Source organism: Condylura cristata, unplaced genomic scaffold, assembly GCF_000260355.1.
Source record: "Condylura cristata isolate star-nosed mole 26May11 unplaced genomic scaffold, ConCri1.0 scaffold00014, whole genome shotgun sequence".
In the NCBI taxonomy this organism is placed as follows: Eukaryota; Metazoa; Chordata; class Mammalia; order Eulipotyphla; family Talpidae; genus Condylura; species Condylura cristata.
The window spans coordinates 5,927,187-5,949,395 of NW_004567115.1; positions in this window are offsets into that span (position 1 = coordinate 5,927,187).

Sequence of the window (22,209 nt, forward strand, 5' to 3'; positions counted from 1 at the left end):
GGCAGACCTCTCCTGACCCGCCGGCTGCTCCCCTCAGCAGTGTACTTCGTGGATCTGCCTGTTCTGCTCCCCACTCTGTCTCTGGTAAAGCCTCTTGCCACCCCTGAACCTCTGGCCTGTACCCCAGTTCTGTGTGCACAAATAAATAAAATCTTTAAAAAAAAAAAAAAAGCACCTTGAGGTACTCCCAGGTGGTGCAGCGGGTTAAAGCACAGCACAAAAAAGCTAAAGCCACTTCCACATGAGTTCAATCCCCACCTCAGAAGTGATCCACGTGGTGCAGCAGACCTCTCCTGACCACCCGTTGCTCCCTGCAGAAGTGTACTTCCTCCATCTGCCTGTTCTGCTCCCCACTCTGTCTGGTGAATCCTCTCACTGCCCCTGTACCTCTGTCATGTACCCCACTTCTGTATACATAAATAAATAAATCTTTTTTAAAAATGCACCTTGATTGATCGGAGCACTGCTATGGCTGACCACACTGAAAAACTGCCATTTATTCTTGACCCAAGGTGTCTCATCTCCTCATCTGTCTTGAGCCCTGGCAATTTGGCAGTCCCTTCCTAGTTACCAAGCTACCTTTTTATGAAGAACTTTATCAAAAAATTCTGGACAGGTAGAAATTATAGCCATTTCCCAAGGAAGTAGCTTATTGCCAAGGATAAGTCAACATTCTTCAGCATCTGTAGAGTACAACAAATGTGGCTTAAACTAAAAAATAGAACAAAGTTATGATCTATTTGGCCATGGCTCTACAAATTCTGTCTTTAAGGATTTGGTTACCAAATTGGTAACCAAGCCAGAAAAATTGTGCATAGCGCTGTTAATACATTAAAACCATTCAAGGAGATATTTAAGGATAAGCATACCTGAGTCTCATCCCAATCAATTTAAAACATATCTCAAGGACTGGGGCTTCAATCTGGGATTTTTCTTTAAACACAATGAAGTTATAAATTATTGCACAGGAGGTGTGAGGTTCCCCAGGTACCAGTACAGGTCATCATTTCTGATTCATCCACAAGCTGGAGTCACCTGACAAAGATGTCTTCAAGCATCCTAACAACCATGTCGCCCATTCATTGTGTCTTGAATACCTGAGATTAATGAGCTTATTAACTAAAGAATCCTGAGGTCAACTTTAAAGGAGGTCCTGTGCTTCTGAGAAAAAACTCCACCCTAGTCACAAAGGAGGACAGTGGCCTAAAATACAAAGAAGCAGGCCACCTGGGAGCAGTCAGCAAAATCTCACAGTGACAGTATGTCATGGTCAGGGTGTTTCTTCTTCCCAGACTCTGACACTCATTGCTTTATTACCTTAGATAAATCCCTCATCAAGTTTACCCACTGAAGAAATGGGAATGTTCTTCTTGCTACTTAAAATACCCCTTAAAGAAACAAAAAGGACCTTTTGCTTTAAAAGTAACTTTTAAGCTATAATAACTGAATGAAAAAAAAAAAAGCCATATAAGTTGTTAATGGAAAGGGGCAAGTCCCCCTGGTAAATGCTACCTTTACCTTTCCCATTATTTAATTCTTAATGTACTGAAACAAGAGATGAAAATATTGGAAGTACACCAAACTAGGTCAAGGATGTGTTAGAACTCCCTCAGTGTGCTGAGATAAATGCTTTGACAATTAAGTTGATCAGCTCTAGTCAGAACTAAAACACATTCAGGGTAAATTAGAGCTTCGAAAACGTCAACAATTTGTTACAAAAATTTAAAAATCTTTCAAGCTTTCAAAGGATAACCCAGATCTACAAATATATTCATGTGTTATTAAAATTTCTTTCTCGTTATAGAGAAATAGAAAATTGTGATAGAAAATGAGGTGGAAAAGATGCTATTAACCATTACCATGTCCCTTAGACATAAGAAACCTGAATTCTCAAACTGCTAAAAAAGAGCTTCCATATGATCCAGCAATCCCACTTCTAGGAGTCTACCCAAAGGACACAAAAGCAATAATTCAAAAGGACAACTGCACCTCTATGTTTATTGTTGCTCTATTTATAATAGGGAAGATGTGGAATCACCAAAATGCCCAAAAATAGGTGACTGGCTCAAGAAGAGGTGGGTATATACATGATGGAATATTACTCAGCAATCAAAAAAGATAAACCCATGCCTTTTGCAGCAACATGGATGGAGCTGGAAAGGATCATGCTCAGTGAAATAAGCCAGAAGGGAAAAGAAAAATACTGGATGGTTTCCCTCATAGCGGAAGCAAAAAGGATCAGGAAAAAAAAACATTTGTAGGCCCTCCCTGGTGGCGCAGCGGGTTAAAGCACAGCACTGAGAATCTAAAAGCCGCTTCCGCATGAGTTCGATTCCCGCCTGCCCCGGAGGTGACCACATGGCGTGGCAGACCTCTCCTGACCCGCCCGCTGCTCCCCTCAGCAGGGTACTTCGTCGATCTGCCTGTTCTGCTCCCCACTCTGTCTCTGGTGAACCCTCGCCGCCCCTGAGCCTCTGGCCTGTACCCCAGTTCTGTATGCATAAATAAATAAATCTTTAAAAAAAAAGCATTTGTAATAAGTAAAAATGAAAATCATTAAGCAATTATAAACCAGAAATTCTATGGGGATGGAGAGAGGAATAAGATCAAAACTGGGATGGGAAAGCACACGGGACTATGGTGATGGCACATGGGGGAATTGGTGGGGGGAAGTCCACGGCGATTACAACTGGGATGAAAATATACACAATACGATGAACAATGTAAAAAATACATTTAAAAAGAAATAAGAAACCTGAGGTGAGGAATTTTGTGACTAATACAACAGGGAAGTCCAGTGGACTTCTATGGTAAATATGGATTCACATACTCAATCATGCCCCATCTCTTGACTTTGCTTTCTACTTTTTTCCCCATTAAGCAAGAAAATTAATAAATAAAAGTGGGTGATAGGGCTGACATATTCACATCTTGGCATTGATTCTTCCAAAGTCCTCAGTTCTCCTGGGTCAAGTAGCTGAGAAATTATACTCAACCTTTTCCTGAGACCTCCACTGTAAGAAGACGGAACTGGGAAAGTAGGCATGACTAATTCCTCAAAGTATGGGGACTGGGCCCCCGTGGGCACCATTGGTTGATTTTATAGAACTCCTGCGCAGCTCGGCTTTTCTCCATGTTTAGATGTCTGAGCTGGAGCTCAGGCAATTCATCTTGTAATATGGAGTCCTCTGTGGCTAGTATCAGGATATATACCTCAGGTCTCCTCCCTCCTAGGCTTATTCTCCTCAAATGATGGTTAACATGCTCTTTCCTTCCTTCATCCATTCACTCTTATCAGAAACATATATTGTACTTCTGCTGTGTGTCAGACTTGATGTTAGATATGGTAGATACTGAGGCAAAAAAGAAAGAAAGAAAGGAATCCCCTCCATTCACAGAGTGTGATGATAAATGTTGAGTTTAAGTGTTGAGTTTAAGTAAGCGAAGGGAGAAGAACCTAACCCAGATTTGAGAAGGATTATCAAAAAAGGCTCTACACGAGTGTCAACTGAGTTAAAATTCATAGTTCAATGAAAAAATGAGGGAAATTACATTCCAGACCGAGAAATGAGTTTTATGCAAAATCTAAGGAATGACCATCGATCAAAAGGCACCCATGCAGTGCGTTCCAATGTGGCTGAAGGGCAAGGAACGCTAAGACAGGGCGCCTGGAGAGACGAATGGGAGAGAACGGGGTGGACCAAGTCAGGAAGAGTTTAGGCCCTGTTCGGAGTTTGGATTCCACACTGGAGGTGATACAAAGCCATAGATGTTGTGAATAAATTAGAGCAACAGAGAGGAGGAGGGGTGGGAAGGTGGAGGAAATGGACATGAGAGGCCAGTTAGACTTGCAGAGTGGAGACAAATGTGAGTGCCTACAGAAAACGGGTCTGTGAGCAAAGAAACTGGTCAAGGCTAGAATTCTACCTCCAGCAACATGTGGTTGACAGAGACAGAATCTAGAAAGTCTGATAAACTCCTCAAACCATGATTATAACACACCAGGGCTGACTACCATGTCCTGAGCTCTTAGCAGATGCCAGCTATGCTGACTGTGTGAGTGTCCCCCTTCACAACAACCAGGGAGGGGAACCCCTGTTATTATCCTCCTTTTTCAGATGACACAAAAAAGAGGCCTATTTTTTAATCTGAAAAATCTAGATTATAGAAATTAATAAACTTCCCTAGGTTAATATATTAGTAAGCAAAGGAAACAGGCATTGAACCTAATTCTATGAACCAAACCACAGAGCACAGATCTTTAACTAATGAGCGATTGATTGCCTAAACCATTTGCATAAAGGGAACTTTTCTTTTCCTCTGCTCTTTAGGAAGAAAAGAGGTGAAACTTTACAGTGAGACACTAGGAGAAGAAGCAATGGTTTGGGGGTGAGGAAATGGCAAGCAAGAATGGAGAAGTGGTTTACTACTTACATCAGAAATGATCTCAACCACAGCCTGTCTGTGCTGGAAGTGAGACAGATGTCGGTCAATCTAGTCAGTCCTGTCTGCGAGTGACGTGCACATGCTGACATTTTAGTCTGGTTCATGCCACATGTTTGTGAACAGTCCAGAAAAACTCAGAGCAGTGAGCTGTGCCAAAGGGCATATTTTCTTTGGTAAATCATCAGAATAGAAAGTGTATTTCACTTGCTTGATTCTCACACATTCCTTTCTCTTATTTTTCCCTCAAAATGTGTATCTCTCCAGGGCAGTCTGCTTTGGGGCCTGGTTTTGTTTTCTATGGTTTTCAGGAGACTGCCCTCATCCCACAGACAGGAAGAGCGTGCATGTGGGAGTGGCATGGGGAGAGGGACAGGAAGGGAAGTGGGAGGGAACATGATGGTGTCTTTGTAGAAAATTATGCTGAGTATCTTCCCCAGAATCCCACCAAGGCTGTGTCTTTGATTCAAATTTCATCATTGTAAGAACTGTTATTTATAAAGGTGAAAGTTCTTCACCGAGTTTAAGACCAGCAAGTCTCTCTGCCATTCTCTCACTCTCTCTCTCTATCCCTTTCTCTCTTTCTCTCTCTCTCAAGCACACACACTCCTTTTCTAGCAGCATCTTATTGCTGCTTTGGTGAAGAGAGCAGTGAAGCAAAAAACAAATGCAGTAAGTGACAGATGACACAAGCATTTGTCCAATTAGCAATAAGAACATCACCAGCACTGACAGTGACCACTCATGTTGAACAGCCAGCTCAGCAAAGAGCCTCCCTCCATGTCTCTGATCTAATTAGAACCTCTGGAGCCACGACTGACCAGTTTTGCCCTGCATTTCAGCACACCCTGTGCTCTCTCAGGCGTTAATGAGAGGCGTGAAGCCATCACCAGTTTTGATGAAGCCACACGCTATTGTACCACTTATATGCATCATATTTCATCAGTTCTAAGACATGCTTTTTTTTCAGCCACATTTTAACATTTCTCATATCCAAATGTGCCTTAGAATCATGGCAATCAGAGTATAGTTGTCACTGCTTCTGCCTGACAACTTGGTCACAGCTGTTCTCATTGTCCTCATTTCAGTGGAGTGCAATACATGGTTGGAACAATGGGCATTGAGGTTCAATGCCATTTAAAATTCCCTTGGAAGATTATCCTCTATTTTGACATTCAAACAATGAGCTTTTGTGTATGCAAAAAGAAAGAGGAGGGAGGTGTAAATTTGACATTTGTGAAGCAAATATTTGTTGTCTCAGGAACAGCGGCAATTCCATACTTTCTCACAAAGCAACTACTAACTGTTTTCAAGACCTAAAAAAAGAAGAAAGCGACAAGACATAAAGCAGTTATATTTGCCCCACATCAAACAATGCAACTGAAAGCAGGTGTAATTATTGAATTCCTCAGAAGAGATGAAATTTCAAAATAGCAAGGGCCTACTATTATAGACCATGCGAAATTCTGTTAAAATGCTATGCCAGAGTTTAAAATAGCATCTTCATCTTAGAGGTTCATAAAGTAATTGTGACTCTCATATACTATAGTTTCATAGGTTTGATGAAATACAATATGTCTAGACTTTTCACCCAAAGAAATACATAACTACCCTTGAGAATCTGTGAATGGTGAGTACATATTTCATGATAGTGGGAAATTGAAGACTTTGATTTGAGACAGAGGTAAGAACCCAAAGGCATCAACCACCCTTGAGCAGATGTTAGAGGTGCAGTCTTCTTGCTTATAACATTCTTGAGTTGATTCAAGCCAAAGGGCTCTTGTGCTTCAAAGGGGACTTGGTCTTTCCCCACCCCAGAGAATCTTCATTAATCAATCCCAGTAGGATCATCTCTTCTCTGACTCATAAGTGGCTTTGGGGATGGGTGGCGTGGGAATAATGAGCAATGAAAGGAAGGGGACAGGAAAATCTTCTGGGGTCTTGAAAAATAAGATGCCTGTGGCCCTCCCTGGTGGCACAGCGGGTTAAAGCACTGCACTAAGAAGCTTAAGCCACTTCGGCATGAGTTCGATCCCCGCCTACCCCGGAGGTGACCACATGGCCGTGGCAGACCTCTCCTGACCCGTCCGCTGCTCCCCTCAGCAGTGTACTTCATCGATCTGCCTGTTCTGCACCCCACTCTGTCCCTGGTGAATCCTCTCACCCTCCACATCTTTGGCCTGTACCCCAGTTCTGTATGAATAAATAAATCTTTAAAAAAAAAAAAAAGGAAAGAAAAAAAGAAAAATAAGATGCCTGAGAAAACGAGAGAGGTGTGTTTTCCATGACTAGGCTCAATGATGTCTACACTGCTGCACCTACTAGCACGCTGGGGTGTGTAACTGAAGGACAGAATCACATGCAGATGATAGAAAGGGAAAATGGCATCACTTGGGGACATCACTGAACCACTTTCTTAGCTAAGCTTATGAAGACTGACTTCTGGCACATAAGACAGTAGACTCCTTAGTGTTCTTTAATAGTTATTAGTTGGGTTTTCTGACACTTGCATTCAAATCATACCATTGATGTACTCACACCCTGCCCAATACTACCAGGGACCACCTTTCCCATGATACTTCCTAAGATCTCCACTTAGGGAACAGAACACTAAAATTAGGGACATGAAAGTTTCTATTAAGAATTTTGACAAAATGGAGCTGAGGTTTGTCCAAAGGAGAGTGGCTGATATTTGTTGTGTTTCTGTTTTTAGTTTTTTATTGGGTGGATTTATTGAATGAATGACATCTTTAAATGAATTAAAATCATTTGAGAAAGAGAAAGTTGAAAGACATTTTACGTTGTAGGGGAAAAGATTCTTGATTGGGATAGGGGAAGAAAGTATCTTCAAACAAGTGAGAGGTGGTTCTGTGTGAAAATGATGATATAATTTTTGGCGACCCCAAAATGTAGGCGTGGAATACAGTCATTGTAATTCATTCAGTCACTCAACAGAGACTTATCAAGTTGCCACCTGATATCAGAACTGTAATGGCATTACCTTCCTGAAACTATGGTCTAATGGGATAGATGGATCCTAAGAAAAACAAATTATTATAAAATGTGACATATGATATAAAAGAAATGAAATAAGGTGCTAAAATAGAGATGAGCAGAATTCTAAAGTAAATAGAGCATTAAGAAATGTAGGTAACCCTTTATCATACAAAAATGAAAAATATAAGAAAATAAATAAATTATGAAAAAAGAAATGGCATGTCTGGGGCAGTTATAGTAAAGTGAAACCAAAACAATGAAAAGATATTGTTCAGAGAGCAGGGAAAAGAACAATTCAGATGATGTGACATCGTGTGCATCATGTGACATCATGTCCTGAAACAGAAGGACACGCTAAAGGTTCAGGCATGCTAAAGCAGCTAGAGTCTTGAGTGAATGAGGGGAGGCATGGAAGGAAAAAGAAGAAAATGTTCAAAGGAACCACATAGTTTAGGACTTTAGGCCATTTAACAGTTTAAATTTGATTTAAACACAATGCACAACAATCTCCTTTAAAGATTTTTAAAAGTTGAATGACAAAAAAAAAAAAAAAAGCTTCCCAAGTGTGAAGGATCATCATTTGGAGGTCAGACATAGACTGGAATTCTTTTTTTTTTTAAATTAATCTATGTTTTACATCATTCTTCATTTTGTGCATTTTTTTTCATCTAGGTTGTAATCCTTGTGGACTTCCCACCAAAGGACACAAAAACATTGATTTAAAAGGACAGATGCACCCCCATGTTTATTGCTGCTCTATTTACAATCGGTAAGACATGAAATCAACCCAAATGCCCAAAAATAGATGACTGGATTAAGAAGATGTGGTACATATACACAATGAAATATTACTCAGCAATCAAAAAAGACAAACACATGCCTTTTGCAGCTGGAGCTGGAAGGCTAGAATTCTAAGTGACCCAGTCACTAACTGAGTCTCTGATGTTGACCAGGTGACCGTGGCTCTGAGCTTCAGTTTCCTTGATGTTAGCATGAGAATTAAAAGCCCCCACAGAGCTGTCAGGAGACTGAGTGTAATGAGTTGCATAGTACTTAGCACAGTCTGGCACAAAGAAATGGCTTAATGGGACCTTTTTTCATTCTTCCCAAGGAAGCAAGGTGTTCTCCTCAGCTGCCTTATGGTCAATTGTCCTTTACCTGACCCCTTCTCAGGGGCCAGGAGTGGAGGTGGCTCAGTTGTGCCATCACAGTGACCTGCTATTTTTTTTTAATATTTATTTATTTATTCATACAGAACTGGGGTACAGGCCAGAGATGTGGAGGGTGAGAGGATTCACCAGAGACAGAGTGGGAGCAGAACAGGCAGATCGACGAAGTACACTGCTGAGGGGAGCAGCGGGCGGGTCAGGAGAGGTCTGCCTCGCCATGTGGATCTCCTCCGGGGCAGGCAGGAATCGAACTCATGCGGAAGTGGTTTCAGCTCCTTAGTGCAGTGTTTTTTAACCCGCTGCGCCACCAGGGGGGGCCCACAGTGACCTGCTATTTTATCTAACTTCTTTATTGTTGGATCCCTAGAGTAGTGCCTGACATTAATAGATGCTTAGTAATGTTGTTGTGAATGAAAAAAAATCTTCCCTCTACCCTTAGACTACCTTGAATGAAGCCCTCAAGTTCTTTAATTTTCACCAGAACAGTTACTGGCACCTTAAACTCCATTGCTCCTTTTTTAGATCATAGTTTTTCATAAAGAACTCTTACATTTAAAGCACATACCAGGTTTCAGACCTCAATTCACATTATGTGTATTACTATACACCCAAAGCCTTCATTTAGAAATATTGTGTTGAAAACTAGGAAAAAAGACTTCTATATGATTCCTGAGAATTTGTTTCTACAAATTTACTTGATTGACAATTTGCTGGGATTTCTTGGCAATCATGGTGCCTGCTCAGGAGCTTTTGCAAGATGAATCCATCTTACAATGGGTTTCAGAGGCAGTGGAATTTTTGTGACTAGTAAAAGGAACAATTAATGAGGTTAAGATAATATTGTGTTTTGACAGTAAACATGTATTAATTTATGTTTTGCTGGTTTCTTGGAAATAGGGGATAAGTGACTTTATATTCAAATATTTTTGTAGGTTCCCCAAAAGTCATATAAAGTAGACACTGGACCAAGAGTGATTGCTGGGGAAAACAGTCTGATAGGCTTGTGGACTCGGTGGGTTTGTAAGTTAATGCTTGTCTGCATTAGGTCTAGAGAGTCTCTTGAAAAGGGATAAAAGGTATCTCAGGAGACTCCTCATTCTGGCTTTAGATTTTCCTCCATGCATCCCTGATTCTCCTTTTATTGTCTTTCTCCTTTTCACTCTCTGCATTGAACATGTCAATTGTATCACCTGCCACATGGCCACAATTCGTGACTAATCAGACACACTGATTATTCAATTCTGCATTATTCAATTCTTGCAAATGTGGACTGAGTCATTCATTTTTCTGTATCTCCTTATAAAGGAAAATTAGTGACTATAAGTTGAAGATAAGAAAGAGTATATGAATTCTTTGTATCTTCCTTTGCCAGGTAGGTGGCTTTCTATACTGGCCTTCTGGTGAAGGTGCTTATGTCTAGAAATTCTCTGTCAGTACTCCTTGCATCAATAGCTTCTAGTCTTATTTTTCATTCACTGAACAACATTACTAAGCATCTATTAATGTCAGGCACTACTCTAGGGACCCAACAGTAAAGAAGTTAGATAAAATAGCAGGTCACTGTGATGGCACAACTGAGCCACCTCCACTCCTGGCCCCTGAGAAGGGGTCAGGTAAAGGACAATTGACCATAAGGCAGCTGAGGAGAACACCTTGCTTCCTTGGGAAGAATGAAAAAAGGCCCCATTAAGCCATTTCTTTGTGCCAGACTGTGCTAAGTACTATGCAACTCATTACACTCAGTCTCCTGACAGCTCTGTGGGGGCTTTTAATTCTCATGCTAACATCAAGGAAACTGAAGCTCAGAGCCACGGTCACCTGGTCAACATCAGAGACTCAGTTAGTGACTGGGTCACTTAGGATTCTAGCCTTCCAGCTCCAGCTGCAAAAGGCATGTGTTTGTCTTTTTTGATTGCTGAGTAATATTTCATTGTGTATATGTACCACATCTTCTTAATCCAGTCATCTATTTTTGGGCATTTGGGTTGATTTCATGTCTTCCCGATTGTAAATAGAACAGCAATAAACATGGGGGTGCATCTGTCCTTTTAAATCAATGTTTTTGTGTCCTTTGGTGGGAAGTCCACAAGGATTACAACCTAGATGAAAAAATGCACAAAATGAAGAATGATGTAAAACATAGATTAATTAAAAAAAAAAAAAGAATTCCAGTCTATGTCTGACCTCCAAATGATGATCCTTCACACTTGGGGAGCTTTTGTTGTTGTTGTTGTTGTTGTTTTTTAAGATTGATTTATTTATGCATACAGTAGTGGGGTACAAGCCCGAGGTGCAGAGGTGGTGAGGCTTCACCAAAGTCAAAAGTGGGGAGCAGAACAGTCAGATTGGCAAAGTGCACTGCTAAGGGGAGCAGCAGGAGCATGTGATACAGGTCTGCTGCACCATGTGGGTCACCTCTGGGGCAGGGGATTGAACTCACACTGAGGCAGCTGTGGCTAGCTTGCAGTGCTGCATCCTAATCCACTGAGCCACCAGGGAGAGCCCACACTTAGGAAGTTTTTTGAGTTGATTTAGTTGCTGAGAAACAAGAAATGGTGCTAACAAGTTAGTGTTGCGCCTCTTTGCCAATAGCAAGGGACATGACCCCACCCTGTCCCATCAAACCACCCCCCCCATGTGGTCTTAGAGATTTTAGATGTGCTCTGACTCTGTCCTCACTTACAACCCCTTGAACATCTCCCTGGCCTTGCTACAGGCACCTCAATCTTCATAACAGCATTATTTATGGTAGCTGAAGATCAGGAAACAACGTATTTATCAATCAAAGAAGTCTGGGAAAAGGTATGGTTTATAGATAAATGGAATACTACTCAGTCATAAAAAGGTGAAATACTGCCATTTACAAGATGGATGGACTTAGAGGGCATTATTCTTAATGACATAAATCAGACAGAAAAAGATGAAAGTTGAATGATTTCACTCAGATGTGGTATACATAGAAGCCAAACAAAGAGATGAACGAAATAGTACAAAAATCCAATTTTATGTTATAAGATCAATGAGAGGTTAACAGAAGAGAAGTTCTCAATTATATGGTGAAGGATAGAATTAGACTTCTAGTGGTTAACTTAATGTTGTTGATTTATAATAACACACACCTAAAACTGATGCAATGTTATAATGGAAAGTTATTTCAATAATTTTTTTTTTTAAAGATTTATTTATTTATTTATACAGAAATGGGGTATAGGCCAGAGATGCGGAGGGTGAGAGGATTCACCAGAGACAGAGTGGGGAGCAGAACAGACAGATCGAGGAAGTACACTGCTGAGGGGAGCAGCGGGCGGGTCAGGAGAGGTCTGCCACGCCATGTGGATCTCCTCCAGGGCAGGCAGGAATCGAACTCATGCGGAAGTGGGTTTAGATTCTCAGTGCTGTGCTTTTAACCCGCTGCGCCACCAGGGAGGGCCCATATTTCAATAATTTTTTAATAAAATTGTTAATATAATTTTTTAAAATCACATCTCTCTGGCCTACAGAAGGGCTCTCTGGCATCTGGGAGCCCTGCCAACCCTACCCTTCCGCAGCACTCCTCATCCTTTAGATGGTTCTCAGTGGCAATAAGAATGCTTTCCCTTGGGGTCTCCCCTCAAATGCCCTTCTCCTCTCTGAACAGCATAGCAGGATGCTCCTTTCCTCTCTCATCCTCATATAAGGTCAACTTCTCCTCAGCAGTCTCAGGCCTGTGGTGGCCACAGACAGTTCTCTCTCAGGCTCTGCTGCTCCGTCAGCCTTCATTTTCTCTTCTCCCCTCTCCTCTCAGATGTTAACAGGGCCTGACTATCTCTCAGGACCAGACTCAGAAGCACCAGGAATAGGTCTTCTCTCAAAAGCAGTGCCCCCATGGTCCTTGACTACTGACCCCCAACAACCCCTGCTTCACAGCCCTCCTCTATAGGTGGCTGGGGAAATGACTAATGCCTTCCATACCCCGGTGTCCCTTCAAAGTGGGTGAAGAAAGCAGTTAACACTCTGCTCAATGTTCTGGCTTTCATCCCCTTTGTTTTCAAGGTACTTAAGAGAAGAGATATGAGTCACTAAATTTCTTTTCCCTCCATGAATACTATTTAAGAGATTTCAGACCTGATATTTGAACTCTTCCCTCCCTGAGATGGAAGTCAGTCTTCCTGTCTTTCTAGGGCCAGGTACCTACAGTAAAGGCCCATCCAGAAGCCAAAGCTAATAAAAACTAAGGAAAGCCTTCCTACCTTACAGTAACTGCAACTGATCCCAACCAAAAACAAGAACAAACCAATAAAAACTTCTCTTTCTATCTTTCTCCAACTGACTTCTTTAGCAGATACCCTCAGTCACCTACTCCATATCCATTCTCCTTGACTTTCTTCACCTGTTTAAAACTTCCGTGTTGCCTTGCTGTGGACAGTGTTGCAGGAGAGTCCCTGACTGCTGTCCTTCTAGCCTCCCCTTCAGCATGGGAGGACTTTGGGCACAACTCTTGATGCAGTAGCCAAAGATTTCAATGCATGAGGTCATTCCACTTAAAAAAAAACAAAAACCCTACTATACTACTGGTGAGAATGCAAACTGATGCAACTGTTACAGGGTAGCCCAGAGTGGAATGGGCCGCCTGTCTGTGGGGTCTCACCCATGCGCTCACAATTTGGTTATACTGCAGGTACACACAAAAGGGTCAATAATGGGTTTATTTACAAATGGGGGAAGGAATAAGAAAGAACCCAGGGAAAGAGAGTGGGATACAAAGTAACTAGAATACCTTGCGGCTAGGCTGACTGAACATACCGAGTCACGCGGTCTGGAGAGCCATTTCCCGAGCAAGCGAGAGATGCAATCGAGTACTATTTATCCCCCAACTGTCCCAGAATTCCTGCTAGCTGCACCCTTGGGTCCTCGCAGTTCTCTCCCTGGTACTGCTGGGAGTTGTAGTTTCCAATCACTGGAGTAGGGTGTAGGATCCAGAAAGCTGGAGTAGGGGGTGGAGTTCATAAGACTCTACAGAGTTCCTTTAGGACATCCTTCCCCTTAAAACAACCACTATGGGAAGTTGTGTAGAGGTGACTCAAACTGCTAAACATGGAGCTTTCATATGATCTGGCAATTCCACTCCTAGGTATCTACCCAAAGGACACAAAAACAATAATTCAAAAGGATGCCTGCACTCCTATGTTTATTGCTGCCCTATTTATAACAGGGAAGATGTGGAATCAACCCAAATGTCCAAAATAAATGACTAGATCAAGAAGATGTATATATATGTATGTGTATATATATAATGGAATATTACCCAGCAATCAAAAAAGATAAATTCATTCCATTTGCAGCAACCTGGATGGAACTGGAAAAGATCATGCTTAGTGAAATAAGCCAAAAAGAAACATACTGATGGTTTCACTCATAGCAGGAGTGTAAGGGATCAGGGAAAATATATATATATTTATGATGTTGCGTCTAGTTCCCCCCATACTGCTTGATCTAGTCACAGACCTGCTCACAAAGAATGGGTGAAGCTGGCTTCAAAGGAAGTCCCCTTCTCAATGAACAGGTGCATTTTTGTCTTGCTAAAAGAATGAAAACATGTAACTACTTGATTTGCTAGGCCACAAGAATCCGTTTCTCAGTGAGTCAAAACTACAATGACTTTCCCATGCGAAAAAAACAATATTATTAGACTTTGTTAAGTTTCAGTAACAGTAACTCGATGTTTCTTAGGTAACAAATGATTGCCTTCTATAGAAAATAAGCATGGTGTTCTGGAACATAGTTAATTATAAACTAGTACTTTGATATAGTAAAAAACTTACTGTAATAAGTTTCACTTCCTTTCTCAAAAAGCATAATCAATCATGTACTGCTTTATATTGTTCTCTTTGTATTTCTTGTATGATCAAAAAGTGTAAACGTCACAGGCATTGAACAGTAATGCCAACTTTTACCATATAATAACCCCCACTGTCTGGGCAATAAACAGAGCAATTTCTCCAAGCTTTGGAGTGTGCTGTCTCTCATTTTTCTCTCTTATAGAACCTCAGCGCTGACGCTTTCTCCACCCTCTTCAGGACCTGAAACAAAGTTGGGACAGGTCCCCGACAATGTATGTGTATATGTGTGTGTATATATATATATATATAATATATATATATATACACACACATATACACATACATACATACATACATATGTATATGTATGTATGTATATACACATGTGTGTGTATATAGTAATTGTAATAAAGTAAAATAGAACATCAACTAACAACTATAAACCGGAGACATTCTACAGGGGAGAAGAGAGGAACAAGATCAAAATGGGGATGGGAAGAGCAAATAGGACTATGGTGATGGCACATGGGTGAGATGGTGGTGGGAAGTCCACGAGGATCACAACTGAGAAGAAAAAAGTGTACAAAATGAAGAATAATGTAAAAAACATACATTTATAAAATAAAAAAGACACTGCAGTACCATTCCTTTTATCTACTTGGAGTTTATTTTTGTAACTGATACTAGATAGGAGTCCTCTCTTATTTTTTTTTTCCAGATGGATAGTCCATTGCACTGAGATTATTTATTAAATAAATCATTCTTTTTCCACTGAATTGAAATATCACATTTTCATAGAAACAATCTGACATAAAATAGAATCTAGTTCTGAATTGTCCATCTGTGTTCTGATCTGTATTTCTATGTTGGTATCAGACTGATTTACTATGGTGGTTTTTTTAGTGTGTTGATGCCTGGTAAAGCAGAGCCCATCTTCCACTGCTTCCTATAGTTTCCTGGCTACTTATAAGCATTTTTCTTTATATGAAATTTAGGATCATTATTATCAAATACACTCCCAAATGTCATCATTGGAATTCTAATTAGAATTGCATTGATATATTAATGATTTTGTATATTAACTCTTCCAGCCAAGAACATTAACATCTTTTCCAATATTGATTTATATCCTTCCATTTCATATTGTTGTTTATTTCATATAAGTTCTGTACTTTCTTTATCCATATTTTAAAGATTTTTGTTGGCATTATAAATGGAAAGTTTTCCCACTTCCATTTCTGGGTTCTTATTTTTAGAATAAACTAAAGCTTGTATCCACCATTACTAAGTACATTATTTGTTCTAGAAATTTTTCTAAAATATTTTTTGCTATTTTTAAATGTAGAAATTTATAATTAGCTTAGTTCTTTTTTCTCCAAGCTTATACATACATTTTTGTTATTATTTTGTCTTAGTACATTCAGTAGGGGCTTCTGACTGCAGAGAATGATAAAGGTAATAGTGACTCTCTTTCCTAAATAAGAGCCTTCTGTACTTATGTTTCTTGTTTTATATGCAAAAATAGTCCTGATGTATTTAAAGTTTCTTTGTGTCATTCATTTAGCTTTTTGTAGAAATAACTGTTCATGTTTTATTTTAATCAAATACCTTTTTAAACATTCATTGCTCTTATTTCAATTTTAATTGAAAATTATATTGATGAATTCCTGTTTCCAACCACACTTGCCTTTCTGACTTGACTGTAATTTGATATTTTACTGTATTCTTTTGTTAATACTTCTTTTGTTAATTCTTCATCTTTAAGTAGCATTAGCCTATGATTTTTATGTATTATTTGTACAACAATTAAGCTTGAAATTAACATTATACTGTTACATGAATTGGGACATTCTTATCTCTCTCCTAGGAACTTTAAAATTTTCTGTGAGGCCCTCCCTGGTGGCACAGCGGGTTAAAGCACAGCACTGAGAATCTAAAGCCGCTTCCGCATGAGTTCGATTCCCGCCTGCCCCGGAGGTGACCACATGGCGTGGCAGACCTCTCCTGACCCGCCCGCTGCTCCCCTCAGCAGTGTACTTCATCGATCTGCCTGTTCTACTCCCCACTCTGTCTCTGGTGAATCCTCTCACCCTCCGCATCTCTGGCCTGTACCCCAGTTCTGTATGAATAAATAAATAAATCTTTAAAAAAAAAAAAAATTTCTGTGATCTGAAATGGCATCATTTTAAGGGTTCAATTCCAGAATGAAGGATGGAATCAGAATTTTAGTGGCTAGAATATAGTGTATATACACAGTTGTGGATGTATAATGCTGTATACCTTAAACTTATATGTTCTAAACCAGTTACTTAAATATTGAGATAAGAGCAATGAATGTTAAAATGTTAAAAAAAAAAGGTATTAATATTTTATTAAAGGTTAAATATTATCTAAATGCAAAATAAATCTTTCTCATTTCTTCCACACTAATTTTTCTGTTCAAATTATTCAACTCTTCTACAGTCATTTCAGGAAATTGTATTTGCCTAGAAAATTATCATTTTCTTCTAGATTGGTTTAGCAATCAAGAGCTCTCAGGTAAACTCTGTTCTACTTTCTCTTCTTCTATAGCCATTCAGCTAAGAAATATTTATAAATTTTTTAATCATTAAATTTTAAATGGTTATTTAATACATATATTATATTCCCAATTTACCCTGGGTTTGCAAAGCCTGAAATATTTCCTACAGAAACAGTTTGCTAACCTCTGTTCATAATTTCCAAATTGGTGGCCAATTAGTTGCATGTAATATTTGTTGTTTTAATCTATATTAGCTGTAGCTCTTTCTCTTGTCTTACTCTTAATCTTGAATATCTTTGCTCTCACTTTTTTTTCCAATCAAGCTTGTAAGTTTACAAATATACGTTAATATTTTCAAATATTTAAATATTTAAAATAGCTTTTATAATATTTAAAAATGTTATTGAAGTAGCATTGCTTTGTGACATTATATAACTCAGTAAATATCATCTGTGTTCACAATATTAAACTCATTACTAAAAGACGTATTCCTTTATATAGTGTATCTAGTCCTTTAGCTTTATATTCCATTAGCCTTAGCTTTTTGGCTGTTATCAGATTTCCTCATTATGTTTGATGACACTAAGAAAAATAAAATATTTTTTACATAACCTAGAAAATTGGACTCTTATCACTTACAATATGAGCTCGCACTAGAGAGCTCTTTTAGGTTTATTTAGGCATAAATTTTAATTATATTTCTCCTGTGAGTCCACAGAAGAAAAAATATAAAACGTTTAAGGTATTTCTAAGATGTCTTCTCATTGAAAGTCCAGTTCTTTTGGGCCCCCGTGGTGGCACACGGGTTAAAGCACAACACCTATGAAGCTAGCCTCAGCCATTTCAGCACGAGTTCGATCCCCAGCCAGAGAAGTAACCTGCATGGCACAGCGGACCTCTCCTGTCTCACCTACTGCTCCCCTCAGCACTGTACTTCTTTCAGTCAGCCTGTTCTACTCCCCACTCTGTCTCTGGTGAAGCCTCTCACCACCCCACACCTCTGGCCTGTACCCCAGTTCTGTATGCATAAATAAATAAATCTTTAAATAAGAAAAAAAGAAAGTCCAATTGTTTTAAGCCACAGTCTACTCAATGGTCAATGTCCCAATTTTCCACACAACAGTGTTCTCTGTAGTGACACAGCATTTCTTGAAAGAGTTTTCCACTATGGTTTACAAAATTTTCTTCCCAATTGCTAGTACACATTCTAAAATTTTACTGGAAGTGTCATTCAAAAATACTTCAGATATCAGTCAGTATTCATATTCCTTCCCCAAATGGTGCTTAAACAGGTTTTGAATGACATGCCAAGGGATTTCAATCATATCAACAAATTCTCATATCCACAGGGGATAACAAAAAGGTGACACTCAACGGATCAACAGCATTTGCAACATTCTGATTTCAGAGATGTCAAAAAACAAGGTGGACTTCAGAATCAATGGATTATGGTAATACATTACTATTTTATTTTGAGTCATCATATTTCTTTTTAATTTTAAATATCAGTAGGTAATATGTTAATTTTCAGCCTTTCGTCTCTAATTGGGAAAGTTGTGATTTTTTTTTGAGATTAGTTTTTGCAGTGACTTTAAGCTTTTAGAATGAAACATTATGATTGCTTTCAAATAAATTGTAAATTCAGTTTTGATTTTTTGTTTGACCAGTTGCTGTCTATTTATCATTATTCCCTGTGCAGTTACATTTTTATTACTTTCCAATATTTGTTTTTAATTTTATTAGGTTATAAGCACATAATCTGCCTCATAAAATCTCCAGCCTTTACAAGGTAACAAGACACCCTGTGTGATGATGTATAACCAACTTTATACATTGCATGGATATACAAAAAATATATATTTATTCAAAGAAGATAAAAAAAAATTAAGCCACTAAGAATGATAACCAGTTTGATAATTACTTTATTCAACTCCTGTTGTCTTAGGTTACATTGTTCCTACCAGTAATGAAAACTAGAAAATAAAACTTCAGAACATCCAGGGTGTCTAGGTTATCTGGACACTGAAGAATCAGATTCTTCTTTGATAACATGGACAAGACCATGAGCTTGGGAGGCAGAAAGGTGGTACACCTGTGACTTGCTACTAAGAAAGGCCATAATGAGAATATCTAGAATCCTGGCAATACTCTGCATTTGTCAGAGATTTTTATTCATATGCTCATTACATGGCATATTCCATTTGTGAAGGTTGGATTATTTTTGTATATTTCTATACGTATGTTGCTATTCTTTTTTCAAAGTTTTTTTAATGTAGCACAAGATAGAATTATTTAACATCATTTCTTCTTTTTTTTCTTTTCTTTCCCTTATCCCTGCCTTCAACAAACTCTGATCTAAAAGAAATATTGATTCCACCTTTAGACTCTTGTTTGTGCAAACTGCTTCATGTTACTGCTCCTTCCTCCCTTCGTATGTTTTTTTCCCAAGTATAAGTCAGAATAGTTTCACCTGTAGTTTAACCCCACATTTCTATGGCTGAACTTGCTTATAAAAAATAGTTTACAGGGCCCTCCCTGGTGGCGCAGCGGGTTAAAGCACAGCACTGAGAATCTAAAAAGCCACTTCCTCATGAGTTCGATTCCCGCCTGCCCCGGAGGCGACCACATGGCGTGGCAGACCTCCCCTGACCCGCCCGCTGCTCCCCTCAGCAGTGTACTTTGTCGATCTGCCTGTTCTGCTCCCCGCTCTGTCTCTGGTGAATTCTCTCACCCTCCGCATCTCTGGCCTGTACCCCAGTTCTGTACAAATAAATAAATAAATCTTAAAAAAAAAAAATAGTTTACAGGCCAGGAGATATTTCTTTGTCTTTTCTCCACCTAGAAAATATGACCTTAAATAATCACAGTAGCAGAAAAAGAGAAATCAGGAGGATTTACCTGACTTTTAAGAAGAGTTTGTCTGTACATGTATTACATCATTTTTGTCTTCATCTGATGGCCCAAATCCAGTCACACAGCCATAAATTCACTGTAAGGGTGCTGGGGAAAGATCTTGTTATTTTGCATCTGGCCATATGCCTTAGTGGCCTGCAAAATCAGGTTTTACATATAAACACTGCAACCTTCCCAAATGCTCCAGCTAGCTCTTCTTCATCTGACAAATGAGATCAAACCACATAAAGTGATATCTTAATTAATCCCTATTCCTTCCTCATGAGACCAAATGATGCATGTAAACATTTGCATTACTAAAGAAACAAGAAGATCTTAGAACTTATTTCTAATTAGGTCTGAGAGTAGGGAAGGGAGAATTCAACTAACCTACTATTTTAACATCTCTAATTTTTCTTGGATACTCCTTACCATTTGTACAATCTTAATATTAAAAGAACCAAACTCATGCAGTAATAATCCATAAATGACTTGTTCATTTTCTCCTATCTATTCACATTCATTTAGCTTGGCTAATTTTTTATCTGCCTGCTAAATGAAATCTAAGGCAAATCTCCTGATTTTATGGCCCATCGTCATTAAGAAAGCTTTTTTTTTTTTTAAGTTTTCTAGCAGGCCCTCCCTAGTGGTACAGCAGGTTAAAGCACAGCACTAAGAAGCTAAAGCTACTTCAGCATGAGTTCCACACTGCCCACCCCAAAGGTGACCCACATGGTGCAGCAGACCTCTCCTGACCCACCCGCTGCTCCCCTCAGCAGTGTACTTCATCAGTCAGCCTGTTCTGCTCCCCACTCTGTCTCTGGTGAATCCTCTCACCGCCCCTGCACCTCTGGCCTGTACCCCAGCTCTGTATGCATAAATAAATAAATCTTTAAAAAGGAAAGTTTTCTATCTACCTATACTTATGAAAATATTATCAGTTCAATAATAAGACTATCAAGTAATTTGTAATTCACAGGATTCAACTTCATTTAGTATTAAATCTTCCTGTCACCCAAGTCAGATGTGTTTTGAAGAGGAAATAAATGTGGTAAATTCTTTTTCTATTTGTTCCTCTTTAGCTTCTCTTCTCCTCCATTCTCTCAGCTGTATCACTTCAGTGCAGTGAGACATAAGGAGCAGAAATATTCTGGCTGGACAGAGACTGTCAATAGCTGTTTCATTATGAAGGTGAATTTCAGCAACCCTAGAATACACCTAAGATGTTACTCAAATAATAAATAAATCAACATGGCACTGTCTCCTGGCCAATGTAGGTATAATAGTCAATTAGCAATCATATGTCTGAGAAGTTTGTGTAGTTTGTACCAGCTTGTCAGCAGACTAACATTGAGGTTACTGATTTGCACCTAATCTTGGAGAGACCACCCAAAAGTCTCACACACTGGGACTGATTGTGTAGCAATAATACACTTATATGACCCACATGCTATAAGAAACCTGAGAGAAGACTCTGCTTTGAGCTCCCTGGTGCGTAGGTGCTCTGTGCACACAGCCATGGTTCCTGCTCTAAGGAAGCAAGAGTATCCTGTACCCAGTCTCTCCTGACCCCCTGTGTGAGGCAGTCTTTGGCCAAGATGAATATACTTGCTTTAATTCTGATGCTATAATCTATTTTTTCCTGCAATAAATTATAGGTTTATAAGCACTGGCATTTGAAGACCATGAGTCTTCAACAAACATACCTCCCCTGCTACTGCTAATGTAGTTGACACCAGTGCTTCCTAGTATTTGCATTTGTGTATAATTCTTTGTTTTGAAAGGCACTTTTTGGGGTTCTTCAGCAATCCCTTCATACACTGGTTCCCCCCTCATAAAGTTAGGCCCCATAATGCCAGCAGCACTCTATGTTGGTATCACTTCACCCTTTCTGACAGTTTTCTTCCTTGGTCTCAGACAACTCTCATCATTTTCTCATACCCATTGGCATGGGCAACACCTAGTCAAACAGAAACATATTTTTGTACTAATCAACTTGGAAAGTGAAAAGTCATCTCCTTGAGTGAAACGTCTTCATTCTTCTCTCAGAAAAGCAAAGCAACAATAATATCTTAATTGCTGATGTCTCAGGCACGACTGACATCATTCCATCAAGACACATGTCAAATTCATTGTTGGTCCCATAGGGGTCTTCTTCCTGGCTTGAAGTTAATACATACATATGTTTCACATTTCCCAAAAAAAAAAAAAAAAAAAACTCTTCTAATTTCTATAACCTTGATGGATGAGGAAAGATGAAATGCAAACCAAGTTTTGAACGCCTTCCTGCAGTCCTACATGGTTGGGTTCATACCTACTTTGTAAAGGAAGCTAATAACCATGATCTTGAGGCTCTTGCCAAAACTGA